The sequence below is a fragment of the Schistocerca americana genome, chromosome 3 (assembly GCF_021461395.2).
Source record: "Schistocerca americana isolate TAMUIC-IGC-003095 chromosome 3, iqSchAmer2.1, whole genome shotgun sequence".
In the NCBI taxonomy this organism is placed as follows: domain Eukaryota; kingdom Metazoa; phylum Arthropoda; class Insecta; order Orthoptera; family Acrididae; genus Schistocerca; species Schistocerca americana.
In genome coordinates, this window is record NC_060121.1 from 148,028,174 (window position 1) to 148,047,266 (window position 19,093).

The following is a 19,093-nucleotide window of genomic DNA, read 5'->3' on the forward strand; positions in this document are numbered from 1 at the left end:
CCACTTAAAACAGTTGTGAAGATCAGGCAAGGAGATTGATTCCAAAATGACCTTGTTTAAAACCCTGTAATCAACTACCAGCCTATAGTCCTGTCCCTGACCTTTAGGGGCGAGGATTATTGTTGAAGTGGAAGGCCTAATTACCCCATCCCCCAACACAGCACTGATTTTCTGCCTCGAAATTTTCATTTGAGGCCAGGAAAGATGATAAGGGGCTTGTTGAACTGGAATATCACCAGCTAGATGAATATTATATCAAATTAAATTAGTAACACCCAGTTTGTCAGACAAGAGATCCAGAAACTCCCGCACGATGTCCAACAACTGTCTCGGCTGTTCTGGCTGAAGATAACCAACCTCAAACTCCCTGATTTCGCAACTTTCAGAATTAATCAGGCTTGGACCATGACAAGAGCAGAGAGTTTTCTTTTTCAGTAGAGAGAATTTAAAGAACAAAGTACCACTTGCAAATTCGAAGACCAGTCTGGTCAGCCGAATAAAATAGAAGCTTAACAACAATGTGACCACCAAGTCCTTAGCTACGAGAAGTCTGACTGGCCATGAGTATGTACAAATGGATAAACTACCATGTACCTCGCCAACCGGAGGCAACTCTTGCCTATTGGTCCACGACATCTCTGGGAGGCCGAGTGAATGGGAGACAATTTACACAAGTGGCCAAACCCCAGGTACCATTTGTAATCAGGTAAGGAGACCGAACTGCCAGAGTCCAATAATGCACAAATTGGTTCCTGTCCAATACAGGCACAAACATAAGGAAGGGAAGATCTTTCCATAGCGTTAATACACATACAATGAAATGGTAACCTCCTCTGACGTGATTGACCTCTCCCCGATGGCATCGGTTGTTAGGCCTGGGGCTTCTCACAACAGGGAACTCGCATCACCACAGCAGAAACAACACTTGCAACTGGTCCAGTCATATTTGGATCATGGTTTGTTACCTCGCAAAATAAAAGGTATCGATGGTAGAGTTCCATCTGACCCCGCTGCTCATCAGAAAAGGTCAGTACCTCAATTGACTCCAGCTATTCCTGAAGTACATAAAAATTAGTTGGATGGCACGCAAACACCAAGCAAGACCGATCCTCTTGGCTCATACCCTCTACAACACTGAAAATACTATCAAATTTGGTAACCCCCATTTTGAGTGCTGACACAGCCATATGCACTCATTCAACATATTGGCTCAATGTCTTGGAAGATGCTTGCTCCCACCAAGCTCATGCCTGCATCTCTGCTCCTGCTCATTGCGCATGTGCACCAACAATTTTCTTTCTATAATTTGAGCCTTGAGCTGCCCTATGGAGTCCTGATGTTTCAAGGTTTCAGAGACCAAGATACTCGATGTCCCTTTTGTTAATAGATAAAGCAATGAAAGGATCATGTGGTGCAGTATGCACAGGGCATCAGCATGAGACTCAGACTGGACAAGCAGCCACAGAACTTGCTGCAATTGATGCAAATCATCAATAGACAACTCAGATATACCAGTAAGGAGGCACATAATAGGTTTGGGCAAGTTGGCAAAGTGATCAGAGGACAAACTAACAAGACCTCGGGCATCGAACGGCTTATCAGCAAAGAGCTGATTATGACTTACAGCTTCCTGCACCAACCCCACTCCCTCACTTTGTAAACTCAGGGATGCCACCCTAACCTGCAAGTCCCTTACCCACTTAAGTAACTGTTTAACCCCTGGCTTCTCAGAATCATGAAGTTCAATATGACTGAAATCCATTCCCCAGTGTGCTAGTTTGCCTGGATCGTACAAGGCTGCTTACAGGTGGGTTGGCTGCCTTCCAGGAAAGACATCAGCTGAAAAAATAGGAAGAGAGGCACCTATCTCCCCAGTGGTATCTGAAGAAAGGCAAAGTAGACTGTTCACCGATGCATACAATCTGGCTGCCAGTTTTCAGATGCTACTTTCTATAGACAGGCCACAAACCTTTAATTCACACTGCAGATGCTCCCTCTTAAGATGGAAAATCCTGGGGCACCCCCTGGAATCCATGATAGGTACTCACCTCCGGGAAAGCAACTAAAAGCAAAAGTCAGGGACTGACAAATGTATTAGCACAATAGCTCAAAGGAATGAAAAATGATTCCAAAGGGTAGACAACTCTAACCCCATGCCAGACAGTACAAAACCATGCTCTGCTACCAACTGAGACCCTAGAACAATGATCAGCATTAATTTAAGGAAAACATGTGGAAGTGTGGCCCAGCTTGATGCATCATTTATCATTCCCAGACAAATATTTTTATTTAATAGCAATTCAGTCATGAGGCAACTGACCGTTACCGAGATCCTTGCAAAATACATGCTAATAGTTAAGATTTTTAAATTAAGTTCACACTGTATAAGGACATTTGGTTTATACATAAATTTACAAATAGTACTCAACAAGTGTCAACCGTGCAACACAATGGTGGCCTGACTGCAAATAGTGTTAATTAATTAAATAAGCATGCGGAGGCACACTGTCCCCGCAACTAGATCACAACTGTGGCTGATCCCACAACAGGGCTTGAATATAAGTTCAACAAACACATTACATAAAAACCGTTAAAATGCATAACATCTCAACTGGTTATTCTGCCCTCACATAGACAAGATAGGGCCAAGGTGCCCAAAGGCTACCCACATGTAAAACCGAAGCAACACTAGTACTGTGTTAAGTACTTAAATAAACTACCGTGCTCCTAAAACACAATTAAAATGATAATGACAACTAAACCCTTTATTTTTTTAAGAAAAAAAGAAAAGAAACAGTGTTCAGTTTGTCCAAAGAATTGCATCACATTCTGACAAGGGCCCTACAATAACAGAAATACTGAGTCAATTAATTCCTAATCCGGTGACACCCCTGCATGGCACAATACCAAAAGAATAAGAACAAACTACTTAACTTGAGGCTGAAATGGGAGATCCGCAGAATAGCGTGTGACGTGCCAACATTTAGGCCTTGTGCAAAAACGGGATGGCCGCCAAAGCAGAAGGAAAAAGAGTATCGAACAGGAACACGTCAACTGCTGCTGATGCAAGGCTGTCAGCGTATGTTGTTGTTGTTGTGGTCTTCAGTCCTGAGACTGGTTTGATGCAGCTCTCCATGCTACTCTATCCTGTGCAAGCTTCTTCATCTCCCAGTACCTACTGCAACCTACATCCTTCTGAATCTGCTTAGTGTATTCATCTCTTGGTCTCCCTCTACGATTTTTACCCTCCACACTGCCCTCCAATGCTAAATTTGTGATCCCTTGATGCCTCAAAACATGTCCTACCAACCGATCCCTTCTTCTAGTCAAGTTGTGCCACAAACTTCTCTTCTCCCCAATCCTATTCAATACCTCCTCATTAGTTACGTGATCTACCCACCTTATCTTCAGCATTCTTCTGTAGCACCACATTTCGAAAGCTTCTATTCTCTTCTTGTCCAAACTAGTTATTGTCCATGTTTCACTTCCATACATGGCTACACTCCATACAAATACTTTCAGAAACGACTTCCTGACACTTAAATCTATACTCGATGTTAACAAATTTCTCTTCTTGAGAAACGCTTTACTTGCGATTGCCAGTCTACTTTTTATATCCTCTCTACTTCGACCATCATCGGTTATTTTACTCCCTAAATAGCAAAACTCCTTTACTACTTTAAGTGTCTCATTTCCTAATCTAATTCCCTCAGCATCACCCGACTTAATTTGACTACATTCCATTATCCTCGTTTTGCTTTTGTTGATGTTCATCTTATATCCTCCTTTCAAGACACTGTCCATTCCGTTCAACTGCTCTTCCAAGTCCTTTGCTGTCTCTGACAGAATTACAATGTCATCGGCGAACCTCAAAGTTTTTACTTCTTCTCCATGAATTTTAATACCTACTCCGAATTTTTCTTTTGTTTCCTTTACTGCTTGCTCAATATACAGATTGAATAACATCAGGGAGAGGCTACAACCCTGTCTTACTCCCTTCCCAACCGCTGCTTCCCTTTCATGCCCCTCGACTCTTATAACTGCTATCTGGTTTCTGTACAAATTGTAAATAGCCTTTCGCTCCCTGTATTTTACCCCTGCCACCTTCAGAATTTGAAAGAGAGTACTCCAGTCAACATTGTCAAAAGCTTTCTCTAAGTCTACAAATGCTAGAAATGTAGGTTTGCCTTTTCTTAATATTTCTTCTAAGATAAGTCGTAACGTCAGTATTGCCTCACGTGTTCCAGTGTTTCTACGGAATCCAAACTGATCTTCCCTGAGGTCGGCTTCTACCAGTTTTTCCATTCGTCTGTAAAGAATTAGTGTTAGTATTTGCAGCTGTGACTTATTAAACTGATAGTTTGGTAATTTTCACATCTGTCAGCACCTGCTTTCTTTGGGATTGGAATTATTATATTCTTCTTGAAGTCTGAGGGTATTTCGCCTATCTCATACATCGTGCTCACCAGATGGTAGAGTTTTGTCATGACTGGCTCTCCCGAGGCCATCAGTAGTTCTAATGGAATGTTGTCTACTCCCGGGGCCTTGTTTCGACTCAGGTCTTTCAGTGCTCTGTCAAACTCTTCACGCCGTATCTTATCTCCCATTTCATCTTCATCTACATCCTCTTCCATTTCCATAATATTGTCCTCAAGTACATCACCCTTGTATAAACCCTCTACATACTCCTTCCACCTTTCTGCCTTCCCTTCTTTGCTTAGAGCTGGGTTGCCATCTGAGCTCTTGATATTCATACAAGTGGTTCTCTTCCCTCCAAAGGTCTCTTTAATTTTCCTGTAGGCAGTATCTATCTTACCCCTAGTGAGACAAGCCTCTACATCCTTACATTTGTCCTCTAGCCATCCCTGCTTAGCCATTTTGCACTTCCTGTCGATATCGTTTTTGAGACGTTTGTATTCCTTTTTGCCTGCTTCATTTACTGCATTTTTATATTTTCTCCTTTCATCAATTAAATTCAATATTTCTTCTGTTACCCAAGGATTTCTATTAGACCTCGTCTTTTTACCTACTTGATCGTCTGCTGCCTTCACTACTTCATCCCTCAGAGCTACCCATTCTTCTTCTACTGTATTTCTTTTACCCATTCCTGTCAGTTGTTCCCTTATGCTCTCCCTGAAACTCTCTACAACCTCTGGTTCTTTCAGTTTATCCAGGTCCCATCTCCTTAAATTCCCCCCTTTTTGCAGTTTCTTCAGTTTCAATCTGCAGTTCATAACCAATAGATTGTGGTCAGAATCCACATCTGCCCCAGGAAATGTCTTACAATTTAAAACCTGGTTCCTAAATCTCTGTCTTCCCATTATATAATCTATCTGATACCTTTTAGTGTCTCCAGGATTCTTCCAGGTATACAACCTTCTTTTATGATTCTTGAACCAAGTGTTAGCTATGATTAAGTTATGCTCTGTGCAAAATTCTACAAGGCGGGCTTCCTCTTTCATTCCTTCCCCCCAATCCATATTCACCTACTATGTTTCCTTCTCTCCCTTTTCCTACTGACGAATTCCAGTCACCCATGACTATTAAATTTTCGTCTCCCTTCACTACCTGAATAATTTCTTTTATCTCGTCATACATTTCATCTATTTCTTCATCATCTGCAGAGCTAGTTGGCATATAAACTTGTACTACTGTAGTAGGCATGGGCTTTGTGTCTATCTTGCCCACAATAATGCGTTCACTATGCTGTTGGTAGTAGCTAACCCGCACTCCTATTTTTTTATTCATTATTAAACCTACTCCTGCATTACCCCTATTTGATTTTGTATTTATAACCCTGTAATCACCTGACCAAAAGTCTTGTTCCTCCTGCCACCGAACTTCACTAATTCCCACTATATCTAACTTTAACCTATCCATTTCCCTTTTTAAATTTTCTAACCTACCTGCCCGATTAAGGGATCTGACATTCCACGCTCCGATCCGTAGAACGCCAGTTTTCTTTCTCCTGATAACGACGTCCTCCTGAGTAGTCCCCGCCCGGAGATCCGAATGGGGGACTATTTTACCTCCGGAATATTTTACCCAAGACGACGCCATCATCATTTAATCATACAGTAGAGCTGCGTGTCCTCGGGAAAAATTACGGCTTTAGTTTCCCCTTGCTTTCAGCCGTTCGCAGTACCAGCACAGCAAGGCCGTTTTGGTTAATGTTACAAGGCCAGATCAGTCAATCATCCAGACTGTTGCCCCTGCAACTACTGAAAAGGCTGCTGCCCCTCTTCAGGAACCACATGTTTGTCTGGCCTCTCAACAGATATCCCTCCGTTGTGGTTGCACCTACGGTACGGCCATCTGTATTGCTGAGGCACGCAAGCCTCCCCACCAACGGCAAGGTCCATGGTTCATGGACAAACAAAAAACGGCAGACCAAATTTGATAAAAATTAACATACACAGTAATACTTAAACGGGCAATTAAAAATTCACGCATAACATTTCAAGTTAACATTCCCAGCGATAACAAGAAGCAAAGTACAAGGTCATTTAAAAGAAATATTACATAATAATTCCAACAAGATTTGAAAAATCAAGGTATACCTTTACTGAGGCCTCTCAGGGGCTAATAGATACCGTAATTGGGATACACACTGAATGGCAGATGGCTGGTTAAACTGTTTAACTTAAACCCAAAGGGCCCATTAACACAGAGCAAGAGAGAGTGCAAATACAAGCACGCACACACACGATCCATATGTGCGTACCCAGGGTTGCCACAAGTTCTGGAAATCAGGGAATTTCAAACGTGTCAGGGAAACTTAAAAATAAACACTGTAAAAATCTTGTTTTTTGTCTCAGTAGATGAAATGGTTTGTTTACTGAGATGTCCTGCATCATCACTGGCTGTGTGCAGCTAAATATGCGCACTGTTTCCCTACTCCCTCATTCTTACTGCTTCTCCCCTCATATGTTTCTTGAAAGAAAAATCACACAATACCTGTGAAATAATAGACACAACACAGTGGGTAATAGCCTACAATAATGAACATAGTAGAACCAATATTTTATTGGCGGTCACCTATAATGTTGGTTTACACAACTCTTCCCTATCTTATACACTTCTTTCAAGAGACCTTCTTTTTTCTGAGGTTGTTTCTGAAATCAGGGAAGGTATTTTAAATCTGCCTTGCGGCTCCCAGGAAATGCATATTTTTGTCACCAAATGTGTTTCATTTTATTGAAATAAAATAACAACAGTGGTCTTAATGAAACACACATTCCATTTGGCTTGCTTTCTCCGTCTAAAAACAGCTCATTACAAAAGATGTTGATGTTATTATGTAAGATTTTTGCCCAAACAGGGGAGAGATACAGAAGTCTTTACATTTTTTTTGTCAACTTATTTCTTTACTTACACTTGAGAGCTCAAAATTCATCAGGGAAAAATGCTAAAACTTGTCTGGAAATCAGAGCAATATCAGTGAGCCAATTGTGTTACCTTTAGACTGGGTGCTCACAACTTTAGTTACTGGCCAAATCCAATAACTCGTCCAAGGAAGAGCCATGAGGTCTACAACAAACAGAAATTACAATCAGTAGTGTCAAATACTTAATAATAACAAGCCATAATTTCAAGTACAAGATTAACATTGCAAAATACCAGCTTGGCGCATATGGAAACCTCCAGATTAAGACACACAGCTCCAAAGGGATCAGTCACCAAAAGGCGTAAAGAAACCAGATTGCTGGCCAGCTCACAGCAGACTGAATTAACAATCTTTAAGTTCAGTACTTACTAAACAGTCTTTATAGATAATTTCATATGCCAAGGAGGCCAATAGATTCAGGACTCCAGGTAGGCACCAGATAATACTACCCTGCTGCTCGTGGTAGCTAACAAGTTGTTCAGTACATCTTGGCATATTTAGCACACCACCAGTTTGCAGGCGACAAGAGCCACTCCTTGCCCACTAAACTGACTGGTAGCAACAGTCATTGCTGCAGGAAAACATGGGCCCCCATTGCCCAAAGGTCAATGCTGTTAACTTGCTGTAGTAGCCAGGACGCCAAGTACTCAGGCACACTTATCCAGTTCCATGCCCGACACTATTTGCCACCACGCCACCCCAGAGAGAACACACAACCCATTTTCACTCAACAGTGTACCTTTATAAGTTTTTGTAAACTCCAGTCCATTATCACTCCTTAGAACTTTAATTTTTAGATCAGCTTTTGCAATAAAGTTCATGATCAAACTTTTAACTTCATCCTTTCGTTTTAAAGAGTGCTTTGTGATAATGTAAGTAGTCATCCTTCCAAAGTAAAAAGTTTCTTGCTCCTCCAAATGAATGCATCTCCATAGGTCCACAGGCGTCCGCATGAGTCACTTCTTGACAAACTAACAGGTAAAGATGAGCAATGTTGTTTATCATCAGGTATTCTTCAAAAGTGACAAAGTTCACTCCTTTATGCGACAATCACAGTTTCACATGCATCCCGTATTTTACATACTATAAGACGCATTTCTTTTCTTCGAAAAATTGCCTCAAAAATTCAGATTATTCTTATACTCAAAATTGATATAAAAATGTTCAGTATTTGATTTAAAATTCCTGCCAGCCTTAAAATGGCCTTATATTTAACACTATGAGAAAACATTGGATTCAGCTGGCCGCAGCAATGCACCAATGTGACGAAAATGAGTTGCAGCGATTCACAAGCTTGCTAACACAGTCTCCCTCTCTCCCTCCCTCCCTCCCCACTGTCACAATCCCGGAACACTGTCTAGCCTGTGATGTATCACTTCAGTCTACAATGATGATTTTCAGGGATTTTAAAAGACAGTTTGATTTATATAAGAATTTTTTTAGTCTGGATTTGCAGCCTAATAATAAAAATGATAAGAATGACATTCTACAAGAAAATTGCTTAAAAATTAAGGTGCATCTTGTTGGCTGTGGGGTGTATTTTTCCTTCTTTTCCTGCTGCTGTTTATTTTATAAGATTTGTAGTGGGTCTTATACCTTTTATACCAGCACTAGCGGGAAGCTTCACGCCTGGCCAATATAACAGGGCAACATTTTGCTGACCCCAATACACCGCCAGGTGAAAGTAGTATTACCTTTATCTTCTCATCTCAGAGTAATTTTTTTGGTAGTATGGATCCTTCTGTGCCACCTCCCTGTCGATCCAACTGTGGTGAAGATCCCTGGAATGCTTCCGTAAGTTCTCGCTATTGCGCTACTAAATAAATAGCCACACTTCTAACAAACAGGGGTATATTTTGCCCAGCATTTTCACTATTACTTTTCACAACACAACTAACAATTGCTATGGTAATAGCAATTACATTCAATTACATTAACATTGCAAGTACATTCAAATGTCGGTACATGCATACTGTAGCACCCAAGAGAAAAACCAGAGAAACAACTACCGCTCTTCAGTTGTTCAATACGCCCTTTCTGGTGCGTTGTTTATTTTATGGCTCTCGGATTCAGGCACTTGCTGCACCATGGGACAAATGACTTTGGACGACCAGTGGTTGTAATATCATTTTTACTGGTCCCCTTCTCACCAGTTCCACCACTGCTCCACATTCACTGCATACAAGAAAGGAAAACGCACAGTTTCCCTTTCCCACTACATTTATCCTTATTCAGTTAACTTATGAGCATCTCTTGTCGGCAGCTTTCCAATGGTGTATTGGGATGTTTACAAATATCCCGAAACGCTACAATCGTAGTGTCTTATAGTCTGTAAAGCGCAGTATTGCTCTGATGGCACAATTTTTTAATTCCAACCACTCAAGTTTTCAACACGTTTAGACAAACGTACCAGACCACTGTCAATACTGACTCATGAAAGCCACTAGCGTCAATAAGTCAACCATAGAGTGTATTTTATCTGCACACATCAAAGTAACCATTGACAGTTTTGATTGTGTTCCATTTAGGGGAAATAACATACAATATGTTTTATTGACACATTTGGATAGTGCACAAAGTTCACCTTTACTGTTCAAGAATTCACATTGTTTGTTATTTGACACTAAACATATACCTTTGTCCAACACAGTTCCTACCAAAAACGGACTGAATTTCAGGTCAGGGCCAAAATCACTCTCTAAGCAGTGTTCTTATAAATATAGTCCCATTCCATGCATACATTACCACATCCAATGACATCAAGAAGTTTACCAACACCCACAACAACTTTCATTGAGTGTTGCACAACCCAAAGAAATTATGGTCGTATGTAAAAGCTGTTAGTGTCACCAAAGTTAGTGTACAGCCCCTAGCGAATGAGCCAGGAACTGAAATTAAGGGTAGCAAAGCAAAAATTGAAATGCATAACTCTATTTTCAAAAACCCAGGAGAATTGACCCAATTTAATCCTCATACCACTGAAAAGATAAATGACATAAATATTAGTCCCAGTGGTGTTGAGAAACAGATGAAATAATTAAAATTGAACAAAGCTCCAGGCCCAGTCGAATCTCTGTCAGATTCTATACTGAATTTGCGGCTGAGTTAGCCCCTCTTCTCACTATAGTCTGTCATAGATCCCTCAAACAAAAAACCGTGCCCAATTCTTGGAGAAAAGGCACAGGTCACACATGTCCATAAGAAGGGTAGTAGACATGATTCACAAAACTACCATCCAATATCCTAGACATCGATTTGTTGTAGAATCTTAGAACATATTCTGAGCTTAAACCTAAAGAGGTGCCTTGAACAGAATGACCTCAATGCCAACCAGAATGGTTTTCGAAAACATCAATCATGTGAAACCCAACTCACACTTTCCTCACATGACATACTGAAAGCTTTGGATCAAGACAATCATGTAGATGCAGTGTTTCTTTATTTCTGAAAAGCATTTGAGTAGTGTTGCACCTATGCTTATTGTCAATTTATGATCGTACGGGATATCAAGTGAAATTTGTACCTGGATTGAAGACTTTTTGGTAGGAAGGATACAGCATGTTATCTTGGATGCAGAGGCATTGTCAGATGTAGAAGTAACTTCGGGTTTGCCCCAGGAAAGTGTGCTGGGACCCTTGCTGTTCATGTTGTATATTAACGACCTTGCAAACAATATTGATAGTAAAATCAGGCTTGTTGCAGATGATGCAGCATCTGTGATGAAGTACTGCCTGAAAGAAGCTGCATAAATATTCAGTCAGATCTTGATAAGATTTCTACATGGTGCAGAAATTGGCAACTTTCTCTAAATTTTACATTTCTGAACAGAATGAAAAAAATGTAGTCTTCTTTAACTATAATATCAATGAGTCACTGGTGGAATAGACCAACTCATACAAAGCCCTGAGTGCAGCACTTTCTAGGTATATGAAATGGAATGATCACATTGGTTGAGTTATGGGTGAAGCAGGTGGTTTATTGATAGAATACTGGGGAAGTGCAATCAGTGTACAAAAGAAACTGCTTAGACATCACTCATGTGACCAATCCTAGAATATTGCTCAAATGTGTAGGACCCATAGCAGATAGGACTAACAGGGGATATTGAATGTTTACAGAGAAGAGCAGCACAAATGGTCACAGGTTTGTTTAATACAATGGAGAGTGTCACAGAGATATTGAAGGAACTGACATGGCAGATTCTGGAGACAGATGTAAACTATCCAGAGAAAGTCTGTTAACAAAGTTTCAAGAACCAGCTTTAAATGATTACTCTAGCGATAGAGTACCACCCCCTATGCATTGCTCACACAGGGATCGTGAGGGTAAGATTAGAATAATTACTGCACACATAGAGGGATTCTTCCTGCGCTCCATACGGAATGGAAGAGGAAGAAACCATAATAGCTGATACAATGGGACTTCCCCTCTGCCACGCACCTCATGGTGGTTTGCAGAGTACAGATGTAGATGTGGACTGTCCAGTTTCTTAAACAATTGTCTCTTATTCTACATATGCTCACTGGCATGTGTATCCATGAATGAATAATATTCTAGGTCAACTCCTTGACTGACACACATAAGGCATTTACTTCCTGAGCCTAAGCCTTCCTTGGACTTCAACAATCTGCAGTCTGCCTTCAAATGACCTCTTTTCTTACAATAATTGCAGTCTCTTCACTTTATTTTAACAGTTCTTTGCAAAATGGCTCTCTTTACTACAAGCATGGTAGGTAATTTTTTGCTGCCTGCTTGCATTGGTCAAACTACCTCTAGCTGACTAGACTGTTTCTCCCTTGCTCAGTTGGCAATCCTGAAGTTAGCTTGTTAAGTGTTTGCTCCTCAAGGAGGACATTCTCCCATGTTGAACAGAAATGTTTATATCTCTCTGCCGATGGCATTGACAACTTTTATCATTTTCTCTGAAGGTAGTTCACCTGCTTGCTTCAATGTAGTATTGACTTCTTCTATTTTCGACATAACTGTACTCACCAAGTCATCACCAAATGTTGAAGTCGGTGAATGCTCACTGGATACTCTTTCTCACACATGGTATTCAGTTTAGTCCACATGCCAGCTGACATCATACATGAAAGCAGTTGAGCGAGTGGCCCTGCATTCATCTGCATCACAATAAGTTCCTGCATCCTTCTCCGGTCATGTTTTTTCTCAGCTTGTTTCTCCTTCAGAGGCTCAATAACTGTGCCTCTGAAAGTATCTGAAAAGCCTTTTTCTCTGAATATCACTTCCATTTGGAATTCTTACACCACTCAGTTGGCCCCTCCAGACAGCTTTTTCTATTGAAGCTGATGGGATGAGCTCATGGCAAGAACTATGGTATCTTTATCAATTTATACAACAAGTAAAGGAACTAGCTTGCAGTTGCATGTAGTTATAAAAATCACTGATTATTTAATTAAATTGCACTAATGTAATACCATTGATTAGCTGTTTCATAATAAATGGTGCAATTACACTCATTATTATTGATTTCATTTTAGACATTACACTCGTCATTACTGATTTAATTTTAGACAGAGAGTATAAAAAATTTGATTAAAAGTAGTGTTTCATTTGTAACAGTGGAGCAATATATCAGTATAAACGCTGGTTGGACATCACAGTGTTATGTGAAATTGTAGTTACCTACCACGCAAGTTGTTTTTCCATGTCTATAACGATTTTCACCATTGCTTCACTATTTATTTTAAATAGCAACTGATACATCTACGTTTACATTCTGCAGACCACAAAGAAATGCATGGCATATGGTCTTCCTCTTCTGCCACTTATTTGGGCTTCTTTCTGTTCCATTTGTATATGGATTGGAGAAGAATGGTTGTTTAAAAGTCTCTGTGTGCATTGCAATTAACCTGTCCGTGTCTCTATGGTCCCTACATGATTAAAATGTAGATGCTTCTTGTATATTCCTTATGTAATGCTGGTTTTTGGAACTTCTTAAGTAGGCTTTCACGGAATAACTGTTGTCTATCTTTTGTCTGGCATTTTAGCATCTCTCTGACAGTCTCCCATGGCTCAAGCAAACCTGTGACCATACATGCTGCCCTTAATTGTAATGTTCACTATCCCTTGATAGTCCTGTTTGACAAAGGCACCCATATGATAGTTTGTAAGGGGGGATCCTAGACCTGGGAGTATGGAGTGTTTTTAATATTTTGGAAGATGGACGGTAATAAGTAGCCATAAAGAAGTTCCAGCTCTGACCCTGTTAAAAACCTGCACAATACCAAATTTTAATCCATTTTCTTGTTGGAAAACACCTGACTGCACTGTATTTTTTCCTTCCCCTGAGAGCTGGGGTCCATGCACAACCCCCCCCCCCCCCCCCCCCCTCCCCGCCCTTTCCCCAGTAGATGTGCCCTTGCTGTTTGATATGAGTCCGCACACTTGAGTAATATTCTAGGATGGGTCACACAGTTGTTATGTAAGGCATCTATTTGTAGACGGAGTGCATTTTTCTACTGTCCAACTGATGAAACAAAATCTTCCTCCTGCTTTACCTATGACTGAGATTGTGTTGTTATTCCATTTCATATCTGTACAAATCTCTGTATCCGAGTTTTTGAAGGAGTTGACTGATGTCAGTTGTGTTTCATTGGTACTGTAGCCTTAGGATACTATGCTTTTTCATTTTATATTTCTGAATATTCAAGCCAAGTTGTCAGTCTTTCATCTCTTTGAAATATTATCAAAATATGTCTGAATACTTGTGCACCTGTGTGTAAATACTTGTGCAGCTTTTTTCAGGTTGTACTTTGTTATCAACACCTGCATCATCTGCAGGAAGTCTGAGATTACTACTAATATTTTCTGCAGGATCATTTATCTGCAATATAAGCAACAAGTACCCTAACCATATCCCTGGGGTACACCTGAGGTTTCTTTCTACTTCTGTTTATGATATGTAGTGTATCCATTCGTAATTTTTCATTGCAAGGGAAGTTCGTGCCATACCACATTATGGAGTCGACCTTGCTAACACTGTAAGCTGCATGTTAAGGGCTATGCCAGATGAACTTCAAGAGCAAATCCTAGAAAGTTTGTTTACCTTGCATCTTATGGCTGTTCTGATGTCCCATTAGTTATCTTCACCGTTGGACACAGAGTCTTAGTTGACATATTAATAGTGGGATATAGGATAGTACTGACAATCACTAATTCTATCTTGAATGATAAATTCCGAGTCTTTTGATTCAAAAGAAGGGATGCTGTCTCATTTCATTGTTGTAATGAGGAAACAAATATCACACAATAGCTTATTGCCAATTGAGAGCCACTGAAGACAAGAATGCAATGCCTATTCACATTTTCAAACACTGTATCAAATGAAATAATAATCACAGTTTTTTCTTATATTAAATCTTTCATTGTCACTCCAAAGAATGTCTGAAGTATGTGATGAATATCAAGCAACACACAATACTGTTGGTCATCGGCAACTTGTGACTACAGGATACTTCTCGTGACCTAACACGATGGCAGAACCTTTCACTTTGAAGGCTATAGTGGATTTGTAAACTATAGTTCATCAGCACTTGGTTATTACCGCTTATGTTCATCAGATTTCTCTTATTCATCATACTGAGTTTTTAACATGATTATTTTATCAAAATTATTAGAAAAATAGTAGTGTAATTATAGCTTCCAGTAAAGTCCTCTTATGATTTCAGTGACTTAATGATTAATTCTTATGGTTTAACTTTATCCAACTTGTTGTCAGTTTTCATACTATGTGTTTTTCAGTGTAACTATCATCACAGTGTCTCAGTCTCGACTTGACAGACTCATTATCACACTCCTGACTCTTGTGCATGGCCATGTGTCATGCTGGAGCGTGTTATCTATCCCTCGTTGAGAACCATACCTTTATCCATTGATGTGACTCAGTGCTAAAATAAAATCATGATAACAAATTGGCATAAACAACACAGACTATCTATCCAAGATAACGTGCTGTGTCCTCTCTACCAAGAAATTCCATTTTATATCCCAAGTGATATCGTCAGCATTGGTGTGCTATTGAGTTGATTGATTTTTGGAAGTCAAGTTTGCCTTGACCCATGGCTTTCAAGATGTTGTGTGACAAAGTACAAGTTGGATTCCATATCACTGATATTTTTAGATCCTTGCTGGTTTTCTTGTCATTCTGTTCAACATAACTCACCATGTTTGAGCTTAGAATCTGTTCTGAGTTTCTATCTCAGATGGCTGTCTAAGATATTTGATGGTAGTTTTATGTATCAATTCTACAGCCCTTCTTATAGACTGGGGACATGCAAAACCGACTGATTAAAACCAATACTGGCATTTTAGTTCTGAATAACTGATATTTTTCTTGGTATTTGTTTGGTATTGGTTATAACTGATATTTTTTATTTTTTACTAATAGCTGTGTAAAAAATCAATTATAAATGAATTAGCCACAGTAGCAGTGCTAAAAATTTTGGATCTGAAATAAACCTGATTTAAAAAAATGAGTAATTTTTATTTGTAAAATTTCCATTGATTCAGAATTTTTGTTATTATAGAAAATGGGAAAAGGAATCGGTGCTATTTTAATAATAGTGCCAACAGAAATGAGCAACAAACACATGGTTATATTAATTGGTACAGCATTGCTGAGACAGTAATGTACCTGTTACCTTGTGGTATGGTCTATTGGATGATACATGTATACAAGCAGAGTGCATAGCTTGTCCTATATGGTCTATATGATAGTTTCATGCTGTCATCGTCAGACATTAGTTGTTTTACAGGGTGGAGAATCACTGCTCTGGAAGTATTATATGAAGTGTGGTACCATTTCTTTTAAAATATTAAGAATGGGAGGAGCCACAACAGACTTGTGATATCATATAAGGAGAAAACTTATAACTTAACAACTCATTCATAGTTTACAATAAAAATTGAAAGTAGCTGATATGTTGCCTGTGTCTACGAAATATGCCTTCATCTGCTTGTAGCCCTTGGAAATGGACAAATTAACATGCAAAATAGAATTCTTTGATCTGTTTTCACCCTTTAGCACTGACTATTCGTAACACCCATATAGTGGTATGACCCTAGATTAAAACATGATTTTTGAGCAGAATTTCAAATCATTAGAACCAATAGGAGAATACTGTTGTTTTTTGTAGTATTCGGCCACTTATCACTCGTCTAGAAAAGCAGCAGATGGTGGACAGGCAAAGTTTTCGTTTTATTTGCCTATTTAATTTAGTAATTTGATTGTATGTATATTGAAACTGAGGGTGTAAAAATTTTTCAATCTTTGTTCAAATTTTACATTGTTACAGGAAGTAATAGAAATAACAAAAACAGTAAGTGGTTATTTCAGAAACTAGTGATTTTGTACTGTTTTAACTGTCAGGTTAAACTGGCATTGGAAAAAACTGATGTAACCAAAAACCAGTTGTTTCAGCGATAAACACCATCCCTACTGTAGACAGGTGTGTCATGTGCTTTATTCCAAGTACTCAGCAGAGCTTCATGTTTGAGGGACATGTAATATATTATGGTTAAAATAGGGGTTAATGCAGGAGCATATTCTATAGAATTTGGGGGCTTCCATCGGGCCGTGGACCTTTGTTAAATTTTAGCAATTCCAGATGTATCTCAACGTCAGTGACATTAATATCTATATTAATCACCTTTACATCAGTGCAAGAATTAAACTGTGGTAGTATTTCTAGACTTTCTTTTTAAATCTTGAGCAGATGCACCTATGTATAAAGTGTGCCAACCACAAATAACATTGTCATGTACCGTTCAATTGCTGCTTTAAAATTGCAAGTCTGTACCTATTCCTTTATTACTGCTGCAGCTAACAAACTGCTAAGATCTGCTGTCATACATCCAAATGGGCAGCAATAATATAAAATAAACAGCAAGCTAGACAAGAAAGATGTAGAAAATAACCCAGATTCTGGGTTAATGGTACAATCTCACAATGAGGCAGCCGTCTGTGAGAGAATTAGCAATCAAATAAGCAGTTGGACATGATCTGATGAAACTGCACTGTTTAATACTTCAAGTGTGTTGTTACTGTGGCGTAAGACTTGTACACGGCATCAGAGTGATATAATGAAAATTAATTTTATTGTTGTTTAATTAAACAACGATTTAGCTCGTATGATGTCAGTTTATTTAAACTAAGATTAAACTGATTTTGGTAACATAAAGACAGCTATTCTTTCATGTGTACAATGTACATATTCAGCATTAATGTGTTTGCATCTCCTCAGTCGTTCCGAGTGGTGTCTTTAAAATTTTAGCCCTATCACCCAATTATCCTCTCAATCACTGTATATGTCACACAACTTCCACTACCTGCCTCATTTGTTCTTGTAGTTGCTTGTAGAATGTATGCAGTTTATAACACTCCGCAGACACTTCTTGCTCTTGGCACTATGGCAAAATCCATTGAATACTTCTTCCTGCCTCCTTACCTCATTCCACATTTCCCATGCATTAAAAAGTACCTTCAACCTTCAGTGCCCACCAATGGCTGATAACACCGTATCCTCTTCCCTTGAGAGCAGCACTTCTCTTTCCGGGTGCTGAGTCCTCAACACCTCCACCCTGATACAGGCAAAGTGGGAGCTGAGGAGGCTCCAGAGAAAGGCAGCTCCAAAGGTAACAGATTCTTTACTGAAGCATCTGCACTGTGTAGGATACCAGATCAGTGGCTGGCTGGCCACTGAGTTCTGCTGGAGAGCCTACTTATATACCCCCTAATGTTGACACAGTTCTCTGGCATGCACCGGTGGCCTCATTCCATAAACTGGCAGTGACACCGCCGTGCCAGTGGTATGTGTACTCGGTGGTGCTGAATCTCGTGTGGCCCAGGGTGGCACCTAGGCTGCATCATGGTGGGGAAGCCTTCCACAATGAGGTACTCCTCCTGTGATGCCAGAAGACAACTGTGTGCACAGTCTCCTGGGCAGGGTTCTGACATGCTGCTGAAGTAGACCTGGGATGGCCTGCTGCACCACGGCACTAAGTCCGAAATGAACTTAACATATAAAGCTGTTGCCCTAGTTTGGCTTCAGCCTTATGACTTGTGCTAGAAGGTCCATATGACGATCTCACCTGGTATTTTAGTATTGGTTGAGCTGTGAGACTGAGAATAATTTTGTTACAAAATATCAATTACTTTTAGTCAGAAGTGGCATGCTTATAGTGCATAGGTGCTACTACCCACCGTGTATCCTGAAACACTACTACCACTGCCAGTGTGGACATTTGCCCTGCTTCATACTGCATGAGTTTGTGCAATACTTTTGATTCTTCTAGTTCAGCAAGCTAAGCTACGTTGAAATATTGCATCAGGCTTGCTGAATTATTACAGTGACACCCCACACACATCTGCTGTCAGGGCAGATGCAATTTGGTGCATAGACTCACACTGTTATGCCCACACATGGTCAGTGTAGTACATACTCATAAGTATCTGGATGCTAATTTCGGTGTTACGTGTTACTGACTGTTTTTACATAAGGGAGGTGGGGGGGGGGGGGGGGGGGAGAGAGAGAGAGAGAGAGAGAGAGAGAGAGAGAGAGATTGTACCAAATGTTAGTGTGATTTCCTGATTTGTTTGGTGTGCCTTTCATCCTTCCTGAAACTTACATATAGATTCATGATACTGGGCTAGAATTGCTTTTCACCTGCAAAATGTTAACTGAT

The 19,093-nt window shown here is 39.9% G+C and overlaps 1 protein-coding gene across 1 annotated transcript in view; it reads left to right on the forward strand.

Moving 5' to 3' along the window:
* LOC124606953 (ATP synthase subunit C lysine N-methyltransferase) overlaps positions 1-19,093 on the forward strand; it is a 95,334-nt gene that overhangs the window by 15,161 nt on the left and 61,080 nt on the right. The window lies entirely within an intron of this gene.